Source organism: Taudactylus pleione, unplaced genomic scaffold (genome assembly GCF_031769625.1).
Source record: "Taudactylus pleione unplaced genomic scaffold, aTauple2 ptg001880l, whole genome shotgun sequence".
Lineage (NCBI taxonomy): Eukaryota > Metazoa > Chordata > Amphibia > Anura > Myobatrachidae > Taudactylus > Taudactylus pleione.
In genome coordinates this window covers 1256758-1282979 of record NW_028286277.1, presented here as the reverse complement: position 1 = coordinate 1282979, position 26222 = coordinate 1256758, and the positions used below count along the sequence as shown (strand labels likewise).

General features: G+C 45.1%; 1 long non-coding RNA gene across 1 annotated transcript in view; it reads right to left on the bottom strand.

Moving 5' to 3' along the window:
- The window catches only part of LOC148436236 (uncharacterized), a 590534-nt gene that overhangs the window by 250121 nt on the left and 314191 nt on the right, over nucleotides 1-26222 (bottom strand). The window contains exon 2 of the long non-coding RNA XR_015876487.1: nucleotides 6711-6797. This is a non-coding gene — a long non-coding RNA (uncharacterized LOC148436236). The remainder of the gene's footprint in view (nucleotides 1-6710; nucleotides 6798-26222) is intronic.

The following is a 26222-nucleotide window of genomic DNA, read 5'->3' as shown; positions in this document are numbered from 1 at the left end:
TACTAAGCAGTGTTAAGTGAAAAGTGATAAGGTGCCAGCCAATCAGCTCCTGTCATTTTTCAAACACAGCCTGTGAGATGGCAGGTAGGAGCTGATTGGCTGGCACCTTATCACTTTTCACTCTGTCTCCTAACACTGCTTAGTAAATTGGCTCCTAAACGTCAGGGGAAGTTAAAGAGAAGGGGAGCCCATGCACAGTTTCTGTACATCCCCATTTTTGGCTGGAGCATGTCCCCAGTAGACTCTAACACTGTGGCAGAGCCTACCTCACATGCACTGAATCCCGGGAAAGTAGCCAGTTGATAGAACGCCCTGGGTTGGCCCCGGCCCCCTAATGTGTGATATCATGATGTCACAATGAAGGGGCGGAGCCACCAGCAACAAGGGGACTTGATGAGCACTCAGGCACCTCTGTGGGGGTGTATCGCTGGGACTAGGGAAAATCTGAGTGCCCAGGTAGCATTCTAGGCTGCAGGGTGCTGTCCCAGACACCCTGCATGCAAAATAGAGGTGCCGCCCCCTAGGCCCTGCACCACATCCCTACCAACCATTAGTTACAGACCAGATTATAAATATACTGGTGACAAAGTTACACAACGGTTAATTATTATCCAGCAGGTTGCAGTAAATCAAACAAACAATAAAAGCATCTCTGACCATTGGGGCAAACACTTAGGGCCAATGCAAAAAAAAGTCTGTTTTGCGGACAAATTTTGCGTATTTTGCACTGTTCGTACCCTGGAGCCATCGGTACACAAGTAAGACTGATGCCAAGACATACGCAATACAGTCACTCTCCAACTTGCGGCTGAAGCTGCATAACTGGGGGATAATGGGGCATTCTCGCATGCTGTAGGCTAGAGCCGGCATGTTGACGGAACTGCAGGTGTATGCAGAGTTGTGCCCACGCTTAAGTATACTTCTTTTCAGACCGATCACAGGGGCTGGCAAAAATGCGCATTGATATTGAGGAGCATACGTTCAGTCAGGGGTAGTTCGGCCACCGAGATGGGTACGACACAGCATGCCAGCGAATATACAACACACATTTAGTTCTGTGCATGCAATGCAAGAGTTATCACGGACGGCTGGTGTTCAACATCAGCCCGGTGCCGTTTACTCATAAATGTCTACTTGGCTCAAAACATTTTATCTTTATTTTTCCTTTGAATAAAACTCATCCAAATGTTCCTGCTACAAGTGGTGGATCAGATAAAGTCAGAATGATTGCAAAGCGGAGGAGTATGTGAGATACCACAGCCTGGGGGGGAAATCATATTCAGGAGTCGCCTCCTCTACATCAAATAGAATCTTAACACCAATGAAGGTGTGTGATTATTCCAGCCCTGCCTTTTCTTTCTGGTGCCAGAGATAAAACACACTATGCTATATTTACCCTTACCAATGCAATATGTATCATTGTATTTACCCCTCCTTCCACACATTCTAGATACACAAAGCCTCCAGAAAGTGCCTTTCCCTTTCACAGCGCTTGGCTGAGGTAATTATCTCAGGTGATTCAGGCTGATCTTGATGGAAATGAGAATGCACTGTATGTTTATTAGCAGGAAAGCTGATTTTATAATCCTTCTTAGGCAGTAATTACCGGAGGATTGTTTGCAAAAATCTGAAACATTCCTTCGCGGCTTGTGTCAGAGTCAACGTGAGGCTGCAGATTGTATTAGATAATAACACCAATAGGATGTAGGAGGATTTTGAATTTGCTTATGAAAGGCTTCACCTATTAAATTATAACACATGCGTTTATGATTCCTCCCTACCCAATACAGATAATTATTTTTTTTAAATTATATTTGACAACCTGACAATCCGATAGTGATGAAGACAAAGTTATTGGATCTAATTTATATGTCCTTAAACTTCTTGCTGTAGAAAAAACTCTTTTTGGACGACTTCTATAGCTGTATAAGATACAAAGGTTTTCGATGGGAGAAGCGCATTTTGACATGTACTGTATATTACCCTATGTCAAAAAAAACTAAAAAACCTTCCATTATATAATTATGTTAACAATAAACAATGAACTATAAACCCCCTGGCTTGGGGCCTGGCTTCTTTCGCCCTTGACAACAGCGGCAGAAAAATGTTGTTTAGATAAAGTACCAACCAATCAGCTCCTAACTGTCATTTTTCAAACACAGCCTGTAACATGCCAGGAGCTGATTGCTTGGTACCTTATCTCTCCCCACTTTATCTCTCCCCAAAGCTTAGTACCAGGGGCGTTTCTAGAAAGCAGGGGGCCCGAGTGCAGTCTCCGTCACAGGCCCCCTCCTTTGCTTCCGGCAGCGCACTGAATGGTGCGCGGCCAGCGCCGCACTAGAGTGTGCCAAGAGTCTATAGCGCATGCGCAGGTCACCGGGAAAATGGCCGCAGCGGACATTTTTTCTGTACGGCGCATGCGCAAAAGACGGGAAAATGGCCACGGCGGCCATTTTCCGGCCATTTTTTACAGTGCAGACACCGGCGCTGACGTGGGACTCCGGAGTGTTAAGTATAATACGGGTGCATGGTGTGCAGTGCGGGCCCTCCTGGACGCAGGGGCCTATGTGCCCCGCACACCCATTATAAATACGCCCCTGCTTAGTACATAGACCCCATTATTTGCAGTTAGTGTACCTATCAGGTAGCTTAGGGCTTTAGGTGCATCGTTAACATTTATAGGGTTGTGTAGACAGTTACCCATCCTCTTTCTGCTGGAATTCCCTCCCTCCCTGTCATTTTGTGTTGGCTTAAGGGCGAGAGAGAACGTCTGTCAGTAATATGGTCACTGTGCTCTATTAGATCTAGAGGGCACTCCCTTTCGATGCTCTAATTAGGCTGATTGTATCCTACTGGGGTCAGCAAGACCATCTGCCCAGCTGGCAGAAGGCCCCCATCTGATTGGATTGGCAGTAGGCCCCCAATTTAGGCTGAGGGGCTGGCAGAAGTGATCCCAAAAATGTTAATTATCCAGGCAGGTGGATTTTTAGTTTAGTAACTGGCTGCTCTTTCTTCGCCACCGTACATTTGAATTGATTTGCATAATTAATTATATAAAATAAAAGCTGACCCTTTTTTGCCTCACCAAAAAAATAGTTTGGTCTCATTATTTTACATAAGTTATTGTAATATGTAAGTTGCTGCTGCTGGTGGCAAGTACTGACGGAGGTTGCCATCAGCCATTGGGACTTTATTGCCTCCCTAATGTCCCCTCACTCTCATGATTCATTTGGACTATAAATGAGGCTACAACAAGTCCTATAATTGAAGAAAAACTTCAGTATATGTGTCACTAAAGGATTAGGAGAGGCCACTGAAGTAACGTATATGCACTCGCATAATGACCGCCGTACCAGTAGGTACCACAAGTCTTCTTTTTTTTTTTTGTTACTGGCTGATGGCAGTGCGTTGGAGGATTTTGTGTGTCTCTTTTAGTCCATTCAAATTATGGGAGGAGATTTACCAAATCTTGGAAAGAGACAAAGTGCAGAAGTTGCTCATAGCAACCAATCGGCTAGCACAGCCTGAAACACAACAGTTCGAAGCTGATTGGTTGGTGTCGCCAACTTCTCCACTTTACTTTGATAAATCTCCCACATGCTCATTTGCACAATTTGTCTTATAGAGAGCATTCTGCCAGGGTGTGCAGTAGGTCCTGAATATATCGAGCTACCTCACACCTCCCACCATTTTAAAATCATCATTAAGACAAAAATAAGCCCCTCCCATGAGCAACTAAAACCAAGCTCAAACTGAGCCCAGATCCATCCAAATCTCGCCCAAATTTATCACCACGTCATGCCTACTTTTTAAGTCAATTATTGGTACTATCAAACCACAATTTTAGACTGTGTTTGGAGCTGTACTATACATTATTTGGTGTAAGAAGAAAATAATAATTTTGAAATGGTAACATACTGGGAATGCGCTGCTTAGAAGATATGACTGCTTATTCAAGCTTCAGTGGCTACATTGTGTAATATATTTAACAGTTTTCCATGCGCACAGCGAACTCAAATTTCAAACTCAAATACAGTAATATTCACTGTATGAATTAAAATGAAATAAATGAATGGAAAATGCAAGGGGGCCCTGCCTTGGAGCTGCCTTGGAGCCTTGGTGCTGCCTTGTAGCTGCTTTGGAGCTGCCTTGGAGCCTTGGAGCTACCTTGGAGCTGCCTTGGAGCCTTGGAGCTGCCTTGGAGCTGCCTTGGAGCTGGCTTGGAGCTGCCTTGGAGTTGCCTTGGAGCTGCCTTGGAGCTGCCTTGGAGCCTTGAAGCTGCCTTGGAGCTGCCTTGGAGCTGGCTTGGAGCCTTGGAGCTGCATTGGAGCTGGCTTGGAGCCTTGGAGCTGCCTTGGAGCTGCCTTGGAGCCTTGGAGCTGCCTTGGAGCTGCCACCGAGCCCTTTTACTTCTCCATTCGGGTGCCTGTTTATCACAATACACAGTTTTAATGCGGATGTGATAAATATTTTTCACACAAATTTGCAAAGTGAAGATGAATATCTTCACACAAATTTACTAAAATCCTTTTGCCAGTAGACGGAATCCAATAAGAGCCCGTCCTGGTGAAAGAGCAGGTGTCCCTGGGGGTCGACGGAGAGGGAGCCTACGGCTCCCCCTCTGAAACATTTTGAGAATTAGTTGACCATAGGGTAGTATAAGACAATGCCACCTGCAGATAGCGTTTTCCATTCGGGGGCGACGGCCAAACTCTGGCGTGCTTTGCATTTGGAGCTTGGTAAATCTTACAGCTTTGCATCCCCATACCAACCTGTAGCCGATATCGGAGATGTCTGTTGCGATACCTCCTTCATACATTTCGGGTATTCATAATATTTGCGGGTGTGCTTCGAAAAACGGATGATTTCAGTGAATATTCCGCAAATATTGTTTGATAAATAGGTCCCTCAATGTTAAAATCGATTTCTCTTAAAATCAGAATGATAACTCTTCACATTTGCAATATAGTTCCTCTAAATAAAAATAAAAAAACAGCTACAATTGTTGTTCCACTACATCAAGTGTACCCCACACCTCTTAGATTGTAAGCTCTTGTGGGCTAGTCCATCTCATACTTACTGACTTTGAATAAATGGTTTCTGGGTGCAGCCCGGAGAGCTGCTGCTGCGGGCCGGTTCGGGGGGGCAAGGCCAGACTGTTTCCGTAATTAGGCAACAGTCATTTGGCTCCGCCCCCTCCACGCAGACCTGCAAATTACCCATTAATTCCCCCCATCCAGCCCGCTTCACTAAGAAGTGGGCAGGATGCGGGTGATCTGCCTACACTTCTGGGGGGTGCAAGGGGCTACCCGAAAAATTCGGGAGGCTCTCGTGGCTTCCGGGACTGTAGGCGAGTATGGTCCATCTCTTTGGTTTCATGTCACTGTATGTAATTTCCACCAAATGCTGTGTAATATGTTATGAATTATTAATAACAATTGTTACAAGAATAATGTCATCTAGTACCTCAGTTAAGGTCAAAGATGTCCATTCGAAATCATGGCAATACCCATCAGTACCAAACAATGCAGGACAAGGACACGGTTTAGATACGTTGCTGCATAACACTAAAATAAGCAGCAGGGCGTCAGCAACCAAGTGTCAGTTGCCCTTGTGGGGAGTGAGGTGTAGCTAATAGTCTAAGGAAGGGTAGAAGAAGCACAAGGGGGAAGAGGGCCCTGCTCATGAGAGCCTACATTCTAAAGGAGAGGGGCAGACAGACAGGGGTGCAGGGTTGGACTGGCCCACAGGGGTACAGGGGAAATCCCCGGTGGGCCCCACTGCCTGAGGACCCCACCACTTGCTCTAATGTCAGGTTCCAGACTGTGCACTTGAATTAGACATTGGTACTCTATTAGAGGGTCAGTTACATGGTCTCTAATTTCTGTCCAAACCTCTGTGGGGGGCAGGCCTCATCCCCTGTAGGAACTGACCACACCCCAAAGCATGGGCCCCTACCATTGCATTCCCCCGGTGGGCCCTTCATGCTCCAGTCCGACACTGCAGGGGTGGCACAGATGGGGTAGACGGTGCGGAAAGAACAAGGGGCAGTGGGTTAGGGTGAGAACTGGATATATATTTTAAATAAAGCACTAAATCAGAACTTGCAATTAAACTGGTAAAAGTCTCTGAAATCCATCCTGAGGTCTAGACTGGAAGAAAGGAGACTGTAATCACCCAGCAACTACTGTGTTAATCCCCTTAATTATATATTTCTCCATATTTTCGCCCCCCTTAATTTAAGTTATTATCAAGTCATTTTAGATACAAAAATAATATTTTTAATTCCCATAGCATGATAGTAGGATAAAGATACACATTACGCCTTGAAACAATATATTCTCTCATCCGTGTCTATGAGATAATTATAGAATACCCAGCCTCTCGCTTTTTCGTGTATATATAATTTTTGTTCTAGATATAAATTATTATTTTCTTCTCTTCAGTCTTTCTCTGTAGACCTCAGTGTATAGGGCACAATATACATCTCAATTATTAATGTTCCGACACATATCCAAGATTTAAAGACAGAATACATTTAACCTTTTTGTATTTACATTTCGAGGGGGGGAGGAATGAAAGTTCTGAGCTACCAGATGTCTCTTTTAGCTCTTGCTAAGCTAGATGAATTAATCTTTTTCCAATTAGCACGGATGGTAATTGTCTGAGGGCCTCAGACAATAATTTCAACAAAAAGTCATGCTTTATACCTCTGCATTTAAATGAAGAGTATCCGCCGGTTTCTGCTTTCTTCCGTTGGCTGACAGAATCCCAGGCACCATGTACTCTCCGGAGACCTGCAGGAACGAGAGAGGAGAGGTATGTCTTAGGCTCGGTGAGAAGCTCCCTGTATAGAGCAGGTGCAAGCATTTCATGATTACTAGGATCAAGAAGAATACACATGTGTTGTCGACAGTGACTATATCGAAGTTGGGAGAATGTCGGTGGCATAATGCTGACATGGTTGTAATGTTAGTAAAAGCATTCAAACTGTGTCATCAATATAACTTTAAACAACTTAATGCATAATATTTAAAGATATGACATTGACATGGCAAAAATGGTTTAACTAACATTACAACCGTGTCTGCATTTTGCTGTCGGCTTTCTCCCGAATTCGTATTCAGTGTCGACATATTCACTCCTTCCCGAGTCAAATTCTGTATATACTTGATGCTGACAGTGAATATTCGGGTGACATTACTGAGGGTCATACACAAACCACAGAAGATGGAGACTCACAATGCTGTTTTTTTTTTATGTGAGCCGCCCTCTTTACCGAGGACAGTTCAGGATTTTTGGAAACATCACCATAAAATCAATCTGTGCCTAGCTTTGTGGATTGGCGGATGCTCCTGGAAGCGTGCAACTAGGAAACAGCAAAAAGGCCACATCGATGTCCGAATGATGTCCACGTTACCATTGGCATTTTTTATTTTTTGTTTTCCCTCTGCAATATTGCACAGTTTAGCTCTATCTATGGCTTACAAGGAACACGATAGTAAAAGGACATCAGGACTGTTCTTTTACATGTGGCACTTGAGTTGGATTGACGTTGTTTGTTGCATTGGTGCTGGCCTGTGGTAGAGCCGGGGTGGGCCAGTGCATCACCGGACTGAGGAGCCTATTCATCAACTGATAAATGACCCGGTAACCATGCGGATATTTTAGTTACCGGGCTATTCATTATCAGGGGTCTCGAATGGACCACCTGATATTCAGCAAACTCCAAAAACTGAAAGTTTTCGGGAGTTTGCTGCCGAGAAAAAGCGCCATCTTCAGACAGCGCTTGCTCTCTTAGAACCGCTCCTTCCTATGGGAAGGAGTTCTGGGGATGCAAAGAGGAATCCCAGTGGATCCCTCCGCTGCCTCCTCACTACCACCCTGGTGGCTTTGTGCATGCGTGACCCAAGGTCGATACTAACCGAGGGGACAGCTGCTTTTCGGCTAAATCTATCCCCCGCTGCGAGCTGGATACTTAAGTATCCCTCACAGCGAGATCATCCTATATTCATCGGGGAGCCATACGGTTTCCGATATTGAATAGGCCCCAAAGTTGTGAAATTTGTATAGAAATGTAGGGGTCTATGTACTAATAATTCCGCGAAAGGAAGGCAAGTAGCAGATATCTGTGATATCTCTTGGCTTTACCTCCTTAATTAATGGTCCGATAACTTAATTTCTAAATTTGAAGGTGAAAATGTTCATTTTCACCTGCTTTTGTAGAAATTAAGTGATGATGAATAGGCCGCTTAGTGATGCTGCTGTAGCCCAGAGCTGCGGTGATATCTATCGGACTCTGGTAAAAGAGGGCGTGGTCAGGTACGTGGGAGCATGGACATTCTCCATTGAGAATACATTGGCTGAATAGAGCACAGTGGGTATTACTTCTTAACATGCATGTGTTCCTTCCTTATTTCATATTTGCTGCACCCAGGTATTCTCGGAAGACTATATAAAGACCTCTGAAAAGAATGGGTTCTTGGTTGGGGGGGGGAGGAGGAGTGATCCACATTACTGGGATAGTGATACAGGTTGAGTCTCCCATATCCAAAATTCTTGGGACCAGGGGTATTTTGGATAACGGAATATTCCGTATTTTGGAATAATTGCATACCATAATGAAATATTTTGGGAATAGGACCCCAAATATACACACACAATGCATTTATGTGTTCTATACACCTTATACACACACCTGCAGGTAATTTTATACAATATTTTCTATAATTTTGTGGCTCAAACAAAGTTTGTGTACAGAAATGAAATTCATTTATGTTTCATATACACCTTATACACATAGCCTAAAGGTAATTTTATACAATATTTTTAATCATTTGTGCCTTAGACAAAGTTTGTGTACATTGAACCATCAAAAATCAAAGGTTTCATTATCTGAGTCATGCCAAAAAAATCCGTATTCTGGAATATTCCGTATTTCGGAATATTTGGATATGGGAGACTCAACCTGTACCTCATAATGTTTAGGGATGTGCGGGCTCAGATTAGTTCGGATTTTCCCGCCAATTTAGAATTTTTCCCGCCAAAAATCGGGTCTCAGAAAGAGGCAAAACGTCATCTTTCATGGACAAACAGCATCAATCCTGGACAAAAGTCCATGAAAGATGACGTTTTGCCTCTTTCTGAGACCCGAGTTTTGGCAGGAAAATCAGAATTGATCCGAGCACGCACATCCCTAATAATGTTACGCTTATTCCATGTGATTACAAGAACAGGTGGATTCAGCTAAACCTCACTAGAAAGTGATCATCACAGATCCGGCCAACTTACCCCCTCAGGTGGTGTCGACATGTGCACCACTGCAGATCCCGCCAACTTGGCTCACATATTCATGCGCGTGCTACTGTATTGTGAAGAGTTAGATACGTGTTATATCACAATACAGCTGTATATTTGCCTTACTGAGGCATGGGGCGCTTAAGCTAGTTCATGCCGGTAAATAATTTTAGAGGAATACCATCCACAAAATGAACTTACATTTAAAGATAACCTATATGGAGAACATGTTGCACACAATCCTCGGTTTTCTTTGTGTTGCATTGTTGGAACTGCAGTTGTTGTTTTTTTATTTATTTTTTGCTCCTTGTTCTATAAATCCTACAGTACTTACCTCCCCCAGAGGGAAATTTATCAGACCTCCTCAAAAGGACAAGTGTAGATGTTGCACCGAAGCAACCAATCAGATTCCAGCTAACATTTGATAGAATGGACTAGATAAGTGCTAGCTAGAAGTTGATTGGCTGCCTTGGGGAACACTTGCTCTTGTCCTCTGTAGAAGGTTTGATAACATCAGAGGAGATAGTGCACAGAGATACAGTGGGTCTGATTCCAGACAGAGCTCTTGCACCAAGAATAGGGCTGGAGAAGATGCACGCTGATAGTTTGAGGGGTCTAATTACTAAGCAGTGTTAGGAGACAGAGTGAAAAGTGATAAGAAAGTGATAAGGTGCCAGCCAATCAGCTCCCAACTGTCATCTCACAGGCTGTGTTTGAAAAATGACAGTTGGGAACTGATTGGCTGGCACTTTATCACTTTCTTATCACTTTCCACTCTGTCTCCTAACACTGCTTAGTAACTAGACCCCACAGTGAGGCCGCTCTTATATGCCTTTCTGCTGTGGCCGGTTCTCCAAATGGAGTTCTTGCTTTGCCCTGTATCTTTAATACAAAATGGAGTCTTACAGTTCAAGCACTGATCATCGGTCTAAGGGTCAGTCAGCGCTAAATCTAACCAGATTTGATAAAGTGGGTTAAGAGCCTCTCAAGCAGCAGGGATAGAGCGCGTGTCGCCACTAAGCAATGTTTTCCTAGCGATCACATACAAACTCCTTTTTTTTGTGTGTGGGTTGAACCTTGAGGCCTGGTTGGGTCCTGGGATCCCCTGTTACACAATGCTGACTGACACAGCTCTCTCATGTAGGCCGTCTTCCTACAATAGCTGGTTGTATCCTAAGCCTTGTGGCATATAGACTGACTGCTGATCAAATCCCCCCTGCTGGAAACGAGGAGCTCCTTGTCAGTTCCCTTCTGTTGCAAGACAATCGGCTCACAGCACCCTTTCACTACAACCCTTTGTTCCCAAACTTCCTCTTAGTCTGCTAACTTCAAAGCACTCCGTCTGGCAGTACGGGGCTCCGAAGACCTTCCCTCCCAAAATAATAAAATAGAGATTAAAAAAAATACGAAGGCTATTTGCTCGGTTAAGGACTTGAGTTCAGTGGATACAACGTGAAAACTCCAGGAGGACAAACAAAAAAAAATTGATGATGACAGAGCACAGGGTTCACGAAGAAGCAATTAACTGCAACATGTCCTATTTATATGGGCTGTAGCATAATATTCAGCTCAATAGTTAACTACAGTACCACTTGGACCAGTCATAGGTTCAACAGTGAATTGCGACATTTTTTACACTGGGGCACAAAAGTGAGGTACGACGGAGACCCTATAGGCCCATGAGGTACAGCAGAGAACCTAAACAATAGTAAAATATAGTAGTGCTATAGATATCACAATTTGAATAAAAAAATTAATCACTTTAATAAAAAAAAAATTTTTGCATACATATTTAAAATGAGATATATGAGCAATTTGCCTCACCCTAGTGATTATTACCCATATGAGAATATTGCCTGTTCCTGTGCATACTTCCGGCTTCAATATAATATGGAATAAAAATGTAATCTCCGTTTTGGAAATAGGACTGTCCAATAGGTGGATATTTACCAAGGTTTTTCACCGGTAGAACGATGATCCTTTAACGTACTGTAGCTTCCATGTCCATGTATATAGCTTGGAGCCCTCAGATGTCCACGGTGTACCTACCTGGTCCAGTCCGATGAATCAGAAATGTAATTGTTCCAAAGTGATGTCAACACTTGTGATGTCCGGCAAGTTAGTTCAGGCTTTAGATGGGCAGTAGATCACTTGGTGGGTGATGGCATAAACACCAGAGAACGAGCAAGCCCAATTGGTGCATAATAATAATTTAAATCCTATTGTTAGGAGAGGGGTTGTACAGTTATGGTTTTTGCCCTCCCATTTAGTTTTGATGTTATGTTGCGTGCCAACAACTTATACATTAAAGTAGTTTTACAGTAATCTCTATCTTAGCCAATTCCATTTGGTCAGCACCAGTTCCAGCATCCTCTTTGTACTTCGTCCTAAACCATATTTATTAATCAGCCCTGTTTGACATCAGGTTGACAAGACTCTGGATCTCAAACTTGCCAACCGCAGACGCTGAAGCAGCACCAGGTGTCGTCAGCCTACAGGTAATATTAAATGGATCTTTGGAAGGATGTCACATTGTATCACTCAGAAATGTACACAGCACATTACTCGGAAGTGACATCACCCGGTATTCTAGCAGAGACCCTGAGTTATCCAAAATAGCACCAGATTTACATACCTTCTCTGCTAAAGATGTGTACTATGGTACTATGCAATATCTATATATATGTAGCTGTATTGAGAGCATTTTGCATTCGCATCACTCGCTGCCCCATTTGGAACCTACAGTTTACATGAACTTTTTTTCCATCTCTCTTACTTATTCAGGCATTGATTGGTCAGCAGCATGGCTCTATGATGTCAGCACGGAAACAGTATGATCTACCGGTGGACGGGATGGTGGTGGTCAGAAGACCAACAGCGGCATCCCAATGGTGAATATCCTGACAGGGGCCAGTAAGTAACCTAACCCTCCCCCTCTCCCCCCTAACCCTCCCCCGGTGGTGCCTAACCCTAACTTCCCACCGGTGGTACCTAACCCTAACCTAACCCCTGGTGGTGCCTAACCCTAACCCCCTCCTTCCCACACCCTAAACTTAATCCTCCCTGGGCGGTGCCTAACCCGAACCTCTCCCTGGTGGTGCCTATCCCTAACCCCCCTCCCTGTTGCCTAACCCTAACCGTCCCTGGTCGGTGCCTAACCCTAACCCACCCTGGCAGGTCCCTAAACCTAAGCCCTCCATCCCCAGCCTAACCCTAAGCCTAACCTGCATACTAACCTTCGGGATGCTGGCGGTCGGCATGCCAACATCGGTATCCTGATCCCTTCAGGAGGCTGGTGTCGGCACTCTGACAGGTGTTGGGATTCCGGTATCGGTATCCTGACATCCGGTATCCCATCCGCCGGCATCTTAACTGAATCCCGTCAGTATTTATGTTAGAAACTAAGTGGTCCATTCATCACTTAATTTCTACAAAAGCAGGTGAAAATTAACATTTTCACCTACTTTGTGTAAATTAAGTGACAGGGCTATTCATTATAAAGATAACGCAGGAGCTTAACATTCAGCCCCAATGTGGCCACCATCACCATACACTAGTATGGGGATCTAAATTCATCAAACTCCGAAAATAATATAATTTCGGACTATGACTGCGGAAATTTAACACCATCTTCAGATGGCATTTGCTCCCACTCGCAGGAGTCCCTGGTTACAAAGAGTGTTTCTTTAGGATTCCCCCAGCCCAGGTTCCGCCATTACAGCTGGAGGTTGCGCATTCATGAACTGAAGCAGCAGTGAAGGAAATCGTTGTGTCAGCTGATCCGCTGTCTCCGCACAGGAGCAATATTGGATTGCTCTGGTGGCTTTGTATCCACCGCTGCTGCTTGCAATGAGTTGGACACCTAATTATTGGGGGGCCGCCCAGGCCCTGATAATTAGTTTAATGAATGGACCCCTATAATAGACCTACCTTTCCCCTTGTTTGGGGGTGGGCTAGGAGGGTAATCCAGTGCAACACTAACAAATTGAGATATCATTAACAAACATACAATGATCTGTTTTGGTTAGTGAGAACCTTTCATTTATTACAGCTGTGAGTGCCGCCACACACACCCCTCCCCCGCTGTACATCTGTACCCTTCATTGCATCGTAGAGAACACCCAAATTTTATAAACTATCCACAGGACAGAGTGCCGTGCACATTGGGATTTGTTATATATATATATTAGGATATATTGTATATAGGTGCCATTTATCTTGTTTTATGGTATACACGAATGGTGTAATGGTTAGCATTACTGCCTCACAGAACTGAGGTCCTGGGTTCAATTCCCTTCATGGCCCTAACAATGCAGAGTTTGTTTATTCTCCCCCTACTTACATGGTGCAGGGATTAATGTGAATGGTCAAATAATCTCTGTAAAGCACTGCAAAATATGTGTGCGCTACATAAATATCTAGTAATAAATAAACAGGGCCGTAGCTAGGGTAGTACGGCCGGAGCCATCGCACAGGGCACCACAGGTCAGGGGGCGCAGTTTGGTCCTGTCAAACTTCTGTTTATTATCATTCTTGCTTGTAGCTTCCTCTTATTTCATCCCCAGCATCTCCTGGCCTCTCCTATCTCTTCCCTGGCCGTTCCCTATGAAGCCATGGCCCTTTTTTGGGAGCATTATGTCCCTTTGAAAAATGAGGGGGGCGCCAATGCTCTTTCTGGCACAGGGCACCAAAAAGTCTAGTTACGGCTCTGTAAATAAATATAATAAAAACTGTACTTAGGCCTACGTGTTTATGTTCAATTGGATGCATCTGAAGATGCGTCCAGCTCAAAGAATAACATCTGCAGCCTGACATTATTACTAGTAGATGCTAAAGGCACATTACCCCGTTGGTACACAATGCAATAATGAGGTGAGAGAATATTGTACTGGCTGGCCATCCACTATACAATTTTCTGTCAGATATCTGTCCAATCTGGCTTGTTGGAATAAAAACCTGGTAATGTAAGGGAGCAAATAACAATTGTCCATTTGCTCACAAACACTGGAAAATAGCCAAAAAGTGTTGTTCAGACAAATTGGTTAAAACACACAAATGTAACCAATTTGAACAAGTTTTTTTTGTCCTTTTTTTAGGGTTTAAATTAAAACCATATGATCGCCTGTCATTTGCTCCCATACATTACCAGGTTTTCATTCCAACCAGCCAGATTGGACAGATATCTGACAGAAAATTGTATAGTGGATGCCCAGCTTAACACATAAAAGCGAAAATCGCATGGTTCATATAAAATGTAATTACATTCAAACATAAATACAAAATGCTAATTAAATAACAATACGAACATCAAAAGGTAATCTTCTTTTGTGCAGTAGCCCAAATGCAAATGTCAATTAAATGTAATGCTATATTCATATAATATGTACAGTATGATAATGATTTAATACGCAATCAGCCAATCACAACTAGCCAGCTAGTGCCGCTAAATGTCATTATCATTATTGCGATTACAGAGGCACCCTTAGCCTCGCACAAACAAAGATGAGACTACAAAGGTATAGAAAGCATTAGGAGATATGGAAAATACAAGGAGTATTTTTGGGGGGTTGTTTTTTGGGGAATCGGTATGTAATACCGCCGGCCGCATGGCCGGCAGTTCGAATCCCAGCAGCGCCAGGAAGAGATCCCGGCAGCAGCAGCCCGACAGCGCTGGAATTCCCGATCGTCCCCAGGTAAGTACTAACTAACCTAACCTACCCCTCTAACCCTCCCTTGGGGGTGCCTAACCCTAACCTCCCCCCCAAGTGCCTAACCCTAATCCCCCTTCTAAGTGCCTAAACCTAACCCCCCTCTTCCCCACTGCCCAAACCCCGGGGGGGTGCCTAACCCTAACCTCCCCCCGGGGGGGTGCCTCACCCTAACCCCCCCTTCCCCTAGCCTCTCCCTAACCCTCCCGGAGGGGCGCTTAACCCTGAGACACCCCCATGAGCCCTAAACCTAACCCTCACCCCCGCGACTGTCCGCTTGCGGCGCCCGGCATGCCTTCGATCGGGATGGTGGGTGCCGTTCTCCCGGCATAGGGGTAATGACAGGCGTCTAGATTTAGATACCTGTCATTTAACCCTAGCCTGGATTGAGGAGTAGGGAAGCCGGCGGTCGGTATTGTGGCCGCCGGCATCCTAAACGTGTACCTTTTTTGGTGGAGCAGGGTGCAAAAAAGTTGAGAAAACTATACATCAAGAGAATGTTTTTTACCATGGCGGGAAATTAGGAAATTATTTTGGGGGTGCAGCTTCATTAAAGCATAAACTAAACAAATGCAAAGCAAAACACAGGTGTCATCAATAGGTTACAATTCTCATAATATAAATGTCTTTGTTTTTTTTTTTATACATTGGCCAATTCACAATACCATCGGTCTTCTCATTTTGTTTTATTGTCACTATCTGTTGTTACTTTGACTTCCTGAACCCCCATGCAGTTGCTGGTGGCCCTGATGCACAGCCATCTTAAGACAATAAAAGCTTATGAGGTCTAGTTACTAAGCAGTGTTAGGAGACAGAGTGGAAAGTGATAAGAAAGTGATAAGGTGCCAGCCAATCAGCTCCCAACTGTCATCTCACAGGCTGTGTTTGAAAAATGACAGTTGGGAGCTGATTGGCTGGCACCTTATCACTTTTCACTCTGTCTCCTCACAATGCTTAGTAACTAGGCCCCTATGTCTGATTGGTGCTATGGTTTCAGTGTACAGTACTGTACCCGGGAGCAATGTTAGTAAAATTCCCCTCAATACAATAATAATCCATCCCACACTCTAATGCATCATTGCTATTTGCTACCCAACGTGTGTGTATCATAGCAAATACATTTAATTAATTTACTTTAGAAACTACACATTTTATTATCTTATATTCTTTTAGAGGCAGCAGATTACTTTGCCAGCTGGAATTACAATCAAAGTTCTGCTAATCGTACTAATAAAAGCTCTTCACAATGATACATTTAGCTCAGCACGATATACACATCAGTATGCCATTATAATACTCTTTTATACATCAGGATCTGAGGAAAGGGGGGTGGGAAAGAGGGCAAATAAATCTCTGGTCACTAAATGGCATATAACAATAAAGCTGGATTAATCATTATTACTGAGTATGCCTAGAATATTCAATATGCCCCCCACCTGCTCCTCTGTGTAGTATCCTACTTAAAGGTGGTTAATTACTGTAGGAGTGTGGCAAAACAAAGAAACAAAAAGTAATATGGTGAATAAAACAACATAAAAGCATTAGATGTAGTCCTTTAAAGAGTACACCCTATGCATTACATGGACTCACCTACTCTCCTGGAATGTCCGGGAGACCCCCAAAAATTTAGAGAGCTCTTTCAGACTCCAGAGAGAGTACAGTAGGCCAGCAAAGTGGGCCGTCCGAGGGCTTGATAATGCCTTTAGCAGACAATCGCGTCAATGTGGCACTGCCTCCCCCGCAGCCCAAGCCTATGAACCTGTGGGTGAAAGAGGGAGGGGCTAAATACCCCATTTAGTGCACCACCTGTTGGCCAGGGCAAAAAGTCAGCAAGTATTCTGAGCGGGTGTCTAGTTTGTTATTTTGCAATAGCAGCACTGCCTGCCAACATAAATGCATAGCAAATATCTTCACAAAGCTTCAGGAGAGGCCATAGTCTGCCACAATTACCCTGTAGGGGGTAGCTGTTGTCTTAAGATAGGTTACTATTCTTTCCTTCCCAAATTAGCACGTGACGTGGGCCTCTTCTCCCCACTGATCAATGTTTGGCAGCTATCCCCTGTGCAATGCATGCTCTTAGCAAGATCTGCTCTTATTAAGTCTGTTTAATGGTTTATTTATAAGACGAGAAGATATCTCCCTTTCCGCACATGTGTTTCATGTTTCCACTTTCCGCGTTATTACAATGTCCGTCCAACGCCGAGATCATATTATTATTGTACAGCGTGCGTCACAGCATACCGTGCAGACACAATATACAAACAGCCACCTTTCATTCTGATCCATTATTAATACAGCCAGGGCACAGAGTGGTTCGGTGTCTCTTTATCCGACATCCTATTTCTCTTCCCCCTGCCTTGCTGCACAGCATGCTAACAAGTCAGCTTTGGCAGGAGCCACACTCAGCCTATTCCTTCCGGCAGAGGTCAGTATCAAACCATCTGTCATTGCATCTCCCACATAATCTGCACAGGCAAAGAAAGGGCGCACACATTGGCTTTCCAGTCTCTGCGCCGGCTCTTTTCAGCCAGAAATCATTAGCTTCTCTCATCCTGTTTGCTTTTGGTAAGTTGCCTAAAGCATCAGGTAGACGGATGCATTGAATTTTCTTTCTGACCGAGGAGGTATGCTGTATTCACTAAGAACTTAAGTGACTGTGTTCTATGACACAAACTTAGGGCGGTATTCAATCAGCTTCGCACCCGCGGAAAAGTTTTGACTGCCGGACTTTTTTCGCCGGCATCGCGTCTTTCGGATGCGGGACTTATCGTGCGCGTCCCCGTTATTCGCCGTATTCGATTGCAAAACACGCGAAAACGGCAAGCGGCGAATTCAGAGCAGACGGAAAGTGCTGTCAGAATTGGGGAAATCAGCCTGAAGTTCGAACCCCTTCAAAAAGATGCACTAACATTGGGGGTCAATGTAGAGGTGTCCGAATAGCCCTAATAAAACTGTTTGGGGTACTTAAGTTGTTTCAATAGCTTCTAATTAGCGTCTTTGCACAAGTGGTAAAGAATGGCATTAAGCAGTATATTTTGGTGAAAATAGGTAGACCTGTCAAATTTGGGGTACTCAAAAATGGGTGCTAGGATATTTTAAAGACTCTAAAGTGAAGTATTAAAAAACGTGAAAAACGCTCGCAGACACCTCCCCCCCCACAAGCTGCAGCATGACTGACATACTGCAGCATTTGGGGGGTGGAGCAGGGGCGTGCCTGATCAGGGCCAGGGTCTGCGTCAGTGGACACAGATTCCTGGCTTCTTAAGTGACCAGCGCCCGGTCAGGCTGTAGGAAGCTTCAGATCTCGCAGCCTGCCCAAAGGAGCAACCATCGGAACCATCAGTCGCGAGTATTCCGATGGTGATCCCAGGCTGCGAGCTCGGTGGCGTCTGACACCTCTTTTTGCATTTGCATCTGAGACGGATGTAATTGCGCAGATGCTTGTGTTCGGCTCTGCAAATCCGTCCATCCCTGAATCAGGTTCTATGTTTGGGTCCTATTCCACACTTGGAGCTGATTCAGAGAGGGGGCGCTATTGTGGCAGCCGCTGGGACTTTGGGCCTGATTCAGAGCTGCTCGCCAGTGTACAGCGCTCGCAAGCGGCTCGAAGTTTGGCCACTGCGCATGCGGGCCTTTGTGCGCAGCTACTGTGCGACAATATGCAGAAGACGTTTTGCGCAAAAAGACAACTCCTGCCGGCTTCTCCTCTTCGTCCAAAGATGGCGAATAACACGGGCTGATCAGACACAATGATATACAGTAATATTAAATAATTAACGGCACCTGGTCTGGTGTGAGATTTATCATGAGAGTTATCTATTCCATACCTGCTGTGATAGCCCCAACCTGCTCCCCTACCCAACACTCACCATGGTTGCCCCAGACTTAACTTTACAACAGAGCACAAGACAGGAAAAGCCAGGGTAACTAATTACGGAACATTCCTTTTCACCACCAGGCTTTACAAATGAGTGTTAAGCTGCCCTTTAAATTGTCATCTATCTCCTGTCTGCAGGCCCAGTGATCATCACAGATGCCGACACAAATATGCAGATTTCTCGCCATTTGGGGCCTTCGTAGCCGGCATTTTTATGGGTAATTTGCATCAATTGTTTTGTAGCAGAGAACAGAAGGGACAATTAAATGCAACAATGATTTGTTTCCTTGTTTTGAAATGAATGAATTCTGCTATGAAATTCCACAATTCTTCTTGTGGCTTACAGTACGAGGAAGACTTGGCTATTTACAACCCATAAGAGATTTTATTTTTAATAAAACATTACATTTGTACGTGCTCCACCAGGCGCAGATCTTTATGTTTGAAGCGTGAATTCTCTTTAAAATGTAATATATTCGATTTTTATTCCTACTATTTCAACAAATTAGAGATGTTCCCCGCCCCCCCGTGTTTTGGTTTTGGATACGGATTTATCTTTGTGTTTTGGTTTTTCAAAACCACCGTCACGTGTTTTGGTTTTGGTTTGGATCTGTATATTTTAAAAAAAATTAAAAAAACAGCTAAAATTACATCATTGGTACCTGCTAGTATGCAATCTAAAACCAGAGTTCGGTTTTTAAATCTGAGTTCTGAACCACGGGAAGGTCCAAACCGGGAATCGGTCTGACTCGGTACCCCAAAGTGATTCTGAGCTCGGACTTGGTTTGACTCTGAGCCCCTAAATTCAGTTGTTGTCGGTTCTCTGAGAACCAGCCAAGCAGATTTCTACAACAAAGACATAAAGATTTATAGGACATACCTTCATGATGATAAAGGTTTACCCAAGCAACCCCTGGCTTCTGTCTAAACCTCAATTATCCGCCAGGTAGAGCTGTTTATTGCGACACAATGCAAGAGCTGCGATGTAGAAATAATCATATCCAATGTAAAGGGCAGGGAAGCACTAAACTACCTACCTTGTTAGCAGGCACAGACACAAAACAGAAATACACAGCAAAGTACTTTGTAAAAGTTGTGGGAGATCATGTACAAAACAATACATTCAAATAATCCAAACACTTTTCTTTGACTTAGCGACTACCTAAAAAGAAAACAAATTTGCCCCAGACAATGTACTGAATCCCGAACATGGTGACTGGTTGGATATTTGTGCAACGTGCCTGGAACCTTATTGTTTAATTTCATCATTCATCGATTTCACTTTGCGTTACCAATGCCGGGGAATAAACTACTCTGCAGGGTAATTTTGCAAATATCCTGTATGTTGCAATTTAATTCAATAATTTTATGGTAATACAAATGTATCCTCTAACAGCTAGCGTCCATACACCATACAGTGTGAGATGCCCGGCGCAACTGAGCCGATCCGAGAGGTGTGTAGCATACCATCTTTTTCTTTGGACTTTTCATCTTATTCGTATGCAGCCAAACACCACTCACTGGGTCTAATTCAGACCCGCTCGCAAGCGCCTATGCGCTCACAAGCGGGTTGATGTTGAGGCCCTGCGCACGCGCAGCGGCCGCACTGCGTGTGCGCAAGCCCCGGAGCGAGAGAGAAATTCTCTAGCTCCAGGACTCGCTACAAAAGAGGCGGCTGTCGATGGTGATCGACAGCTCACCCCGTTTTGTAGGCCGGGCGGGGGGGTGGCTACACAAACGGAGGTGTTCCCGACGGAACGCCTGCCATTTGGGGGCGGCCCCATTGACATCACTCGTGATGTCAGTAGTGAGCTTCCGGCTCTAATAGAGGCGAAAGCTCACTGGGGCTTGCGGTAGATGAGACCCTACCACAAGGGTCTCGTCGCAAGCCCCGATGGTCGCGATGGTCTTGACGATCGCGACTATCAACCTGGCCTGGTCACCCACAGCCTAGCGAGCGGCCAGGAGGCCGGGTCGGGAAATAGATGGGGCCACCCTCATTCAGAGCGAGCGCTCGCACTTTGCGAGCGCCTCTGAATGAGGTCCACGGTGTACAACAGACGCTTGGCTTTGACACAGGAGTTAGCGTGGCCGAGTCACCCCAGACCTGGCGCAATAAGCGGGCTGCGACAGAAGCCAGAGTGTATGAGTATACATTTGTACATGTATTTGTGCTTTATGCGTAGCCTATCTGTGCCCAATTACAGGAAAATCTTTGTTAATTAGTAAACTCTTTTGAAAGCACAATATCCAACCTCTTAGAGCTAAGCCTTACACACATGTTGAGTTTCAAAGGGCTACCGGGGCCTATGATCTCAAATTAATTAATACCACTGAGGAAATTCTACAAAGCTTCCTATCTAATGTCTATGGGAGCTCAAGCAATGGACACCAATTATAAAAGAGCAGCTTCATAATTAGTTCTAAACAAAGCTAATACATGTTCCAAGTGACTCATGAACCAGATTTATCACTGACTGATGTTAAGAAAGATATTTAACCCATTTAGCACTGGGGGGGACAACGTTCGTCAGGGCAGATGCTACGAGTATGTATGGATCAAGGTATTTATACATCGCATTTCCATTGTGTTATGCTCTTAAGAAGATTATAATGAGGGAACCATACAAATAATAAAATAAGAGGGGTCATACGTGTTGACTGTTATGAATGGCGAGATGGCATTCTTAGAAGACACAATTAGGTCAGGGTTTCCATGGGTTCTTCCTATAGTAAACATTATTTGTAGTCATATGATCTGATTCATGTTTGGCTGCGTTACTGCCCCAAGTTCAGGTTTTTGTAAATAAGCCTAAATTGGTCAGGTTGCCATCTGGAATATTTGGAGGATCCTGTGCTCTGTTGCTATCTGGAATATTTGGAGGATCTGTCATAATTATTTCTTCCACACCGTTGTCTTCTGTCTAACGTTAGAGAGGGTATCCTGCAATCTTGCAGCATTCTGATTGGTAGACTTAAACTGAGTGTTTGATCTGAGCAACATCTGATTTTTTTTTCCATCTTGGGTTATGGTAACATGCAGGGACGTATTTATAATGGGTGCAAGGTGTGCGGGCCACATGGGCTCCTGGGTCTTGGGGGGCCCCGCACCGCACACCCATAGCATTACTTACCTCTCTGGAGTCCCACGTCTGCGTGGGGGTCCGGCACTGTAAAAATGACTGCAAAATGGCCACCACGGCCATTTTTCTGTCATTTGCGCATGCGCAGTACAGGGAAAATGGCAGCTGTGGCAATTTTCCCGGTGACCTGCTCATACTCTATAGCCTCTGGGCGCACTCTAGTCCCTAGAGTCTATAACTCCGGCACTGGCCGTGCACAGCTCAGTGCACTGCCGGCCACCGGACAGAGGGGAGGGGGCCCGTGTCGGAGACTGCACACGGGCCCCCTCCTCTCTAGAAACGTCCCTGGTAACATGCATATGAAATCCGGAACTGGCAAAATAGGTTCTGTTACTGTAATGGTGGTGGGACCATGTACTTTGACAAAATGCCTCAGTTTTGAAGAAGCCAACAGGCCTCTCCTGCATTGTCATATTCTTGTTCTAGGTCTTTTAGTGTTCTTACATGAATCTAACAAGCCATGAAAGGCTGTGATATCCTCATTGCTGACAATGGGCCTGATTCAGAGCCGGACGCAATTAGCGCTCGCTCGTCCAGAAAATAGGGGTGGCTATTCAAATGAACCGTTCGCTCTTTGCGGTCTGTTGACACCTCTAGGTCTGAACGAGCGAACAAAACATGCGAAAGTAATTTTGAAAAAAACACCCTCTGGCCGCTCGCATCCTATGTCATGTCCGCTATTTATTAGATTAATCGAGTACATCGACCAGCGTATGAACTGCTCGCTATTCTTGTGGTTGGTTTTTGCTACCACAATTTTGCGAGCAGTTCTGGCTATAAAATAACCCAGTGACGTGGTCAATGACGCTGCTGTATTAATTATGCACACCCATAAAACGCCCGTTTTGACCTTTAAGCACGCCTGCGTTCGGATCTCCACTCCCTGTTTTCAAGCACCTTCCCCTGTTACCACCCACATACGCCTCCTCCTGTCACTCAAAATAGCAGGCATTCGCTATTTAGTGAACAAACGATTTTCGGCCGCACTGACTGGTTCGCGCAGGCGTATTACGATCCGTACGCATGCGCAGTTGGGCAAACATCGCTCGGAGCGAACGAGCGGCCGCTTACGAGCGGCTCTGAATCAGGCCCAATGGTCAGTTGATCAGGACATCATGTACAATATTTTTTCATTAACATTATTAACAGTTTCTTATATATAGCGCAGCATATTCCGTTGCACTTTACAATTGGAACATTAATACAACAAAACTGGGTAATAACAGACAGATATATAGGTAGGAAGGCCCTGCTCGCAAGCTTACAATCTATAGGGATCTACAAGATGCAGTAAATATGCGCTTGAAATGCCTACAACTTTGAATTCCCATATTTGCGTATGCTTGGTTCCGGAGCGGTTGGTGTAGTGGCTAGCAGTAATACCTCACAGCACTAAGGTCATGAGTTCAATTCCTGGTTATGACCAATATGTGTGAAGTTTGTATGTTCCCCTCAAGCTTGCATTGTGTTTCCTCCCACACACCAAAAACATGCTGGTAAGTTAACTGGCTGCTGGCAAAAAAGTAACCTAGTGGGTATGTGTGTGTGTCCATGTGGTAGGGTATATAGATTGTAAGCTCCGCTTTGGCAGGGACTGAAGTAAATGACTAAAATATTCTCTGTAGAGCGCTGCATAAGTGTGCGCTATATAAATAATGACTGGGAAAAAATAGATAATGAAGTGCAAAATGCGCTCCGCAAACAGGCGTATGTATAAGTCAGCATCAGTCTCTATGGACCAATAATGGGATAACAGCAGAAGAAATTACGATTTTCCCAATTTTCCATTGCTCTAAGAGAGAGCTACAGAGGTCTATGTACTAAGGACCTCATTCAGAGGCGGTCGTTAGTTGCAAGTGGTCGCACTGAATCAGGGCGGCCGCTTGCATCCTGAACGGCCGCCTCCTTGTCGATCGTTAAGCTGTGGGTTACCACCCACAGCTTATCGACCGACCAGGTTGATGTTACCACCCACAGCTTAACGAATGACCAGGTTGATGGTCGCGATGGTGATCACCATCGCGACCTTTGGGGCTTACGACCAGACCCTAAGGTTGGGTCTGGGCACTCGTAAGCCCCAGGGAGCTTTCTGTTCTGATGGAGAAGAAGCTCCCCACTGACATCACTGCTGAAGTCAGTGTGACCGCCCACAAAACGGTAGGCGTTCGTTAAGGAACGCCTCTGTTTTCAAAACCACCCCCCCGGCCCGCCTACCAAACGGGGGCAGCTGTCGATCAACATCGACAGCCGCCCCTTTGGTAACGAGTTTCTCTGTCGCTCCGGGGCTTGCACACGCGCAGTGCGGCCGCTGCGCGTGCGACTCTGAATGAGGTCTTAAGTCTTGGAGAGAGATAGCGTGGATGGAGATAAAGTACCAACCAATCAGCTCCTAACTGTCATTTTACAGGCTGTTTGAAAAATGACAAGTAGGAGCTGATTGGTTGGTACTTTATTTTCATCCATTATTTATTTCTCTCCAAGGCTTATGTAGATGCCATAGTATCAAAAAGGCTACCCTATGCCATACAATTCTATCCATCCTAACATTGAGACCTTCATGTTTTACTTATTTTTTATTATTATTATTATTATTATTATTATTATTATTATTATTATTATTATTATTATATTATTAATATCATTTTATTAAATTTGCACTAGGTTCTCCATTTTCACAAGTACATTCAAAGCATGCAACAAACACGGATCATTATTTCATGATCCCCTTACTCACATTCTGCCCGACACACACCAGTTATTTTAATTATCGGCCAATTCGCATACTATACATTCTCTATTTCTTTTTGACATATTATATCTATTGTGAGTTGCTCATTAGGGACATTTTCTAGCATCCGCATTGTGTGCATTGTCAATTATTTGCATCTAATCTCACTTTAACAGAATAAATGACACTGTAGAACAAGCAACTAAAATAATTGCATTGTATTATAAAGCATGCAGAGCCGAGAGCGTGTCTCTCACCCTGGGTGTACTTTAGAGGTGGAGGCTGCTGCGTCCACCCTTGCGTCTGTTGCCGGTGTTGTTGCTGCGAAAATGTGCAAATGCCAGATTCAGCCTTTCCCTTGTATAATAGCCCGCGTCTGACTGAGCAAGCCCTGAGACAGCCACTTTCATCGTGTCTGCATGCTGTAACACAGCAGGTGGTGGTGGTACCTCGTCAGTGCACCACCACACTTGCACCAGCCTTATGGTACATACAGTTTATACATCTAAACATGGCCTCTGTGGTTGAGACTCTGCATCTGAGAACGCAGCCACTTTCAACACCCGCGACACTTCCATCTACGACCATGAAGATGGATTTTTATTGCACTCACTTCAGGCCACCTCCCAGTTACTGCCCAGGAACGCAGGGGTGTATCTATAATGGGTGCACACCCTGCACCCATATTACTTAAAACTTTCCTCTTCGAGGTCCCGCGCCGGGTGTCAGCGCTGTACAAAAAGCATAGACTCTGGGCACACTCTAGTTGGCTGCTGGGCGCCGGGAAGAGAGGAAGGGGCCTGGACAGGGAATGGACACGGGCCCCCTCCTCTCTAAAGACGCCCCTGCAGGAATGGCCATCTCTTTGCCACCCCAAGTCTGATACCGTCTGTCCTGATCGCAATAGAAATCTTTGTGTGCACACTCTGGGGGTCATTCAGACCCGCTCGCGAGCAGCAGTACGCTCGCAAGCGGGTCGATGTTCCCCACTGCGCATGCGCATGACGGAGGGAGCTCCGTCGTGCGCATGCGCGAGACCCGGGGAGCGACGGCCTTTCCATCGCTCCAGGTCTCGCACCAAAGGGGGCGTGCTGTCGATGTTGATTGACAGCACGCCCCCTTTGGTGGGCGTGCCGGGGGCGTGCCTGCCAGACAGAGGCGTTCCCATGGGAACGCCTACCGCCTGGGGCCGGCCCACTGACATCACTAGTGATGTCAGTGGGAGTGATTTTGGCTCTGATAGAGCCAAAATCACTCCAGGGCTTGCGGCCACGAGACCCTACTGCAGGGTCTCGTCGCAAGCCCGATGGTCGTGATGGTCAAGACTATCGCGACCATCATCATGGCCGCTCGCATATGATGTGGGTGGTCACCCACAGCTATGCGAGCGGCCAGGAGGCCGCTCCATTTTCATGGAGGAGGGCACTGATTCAGAGCGAGCGCTCTGGTCAGAGCGTCCGGCTCTGAAT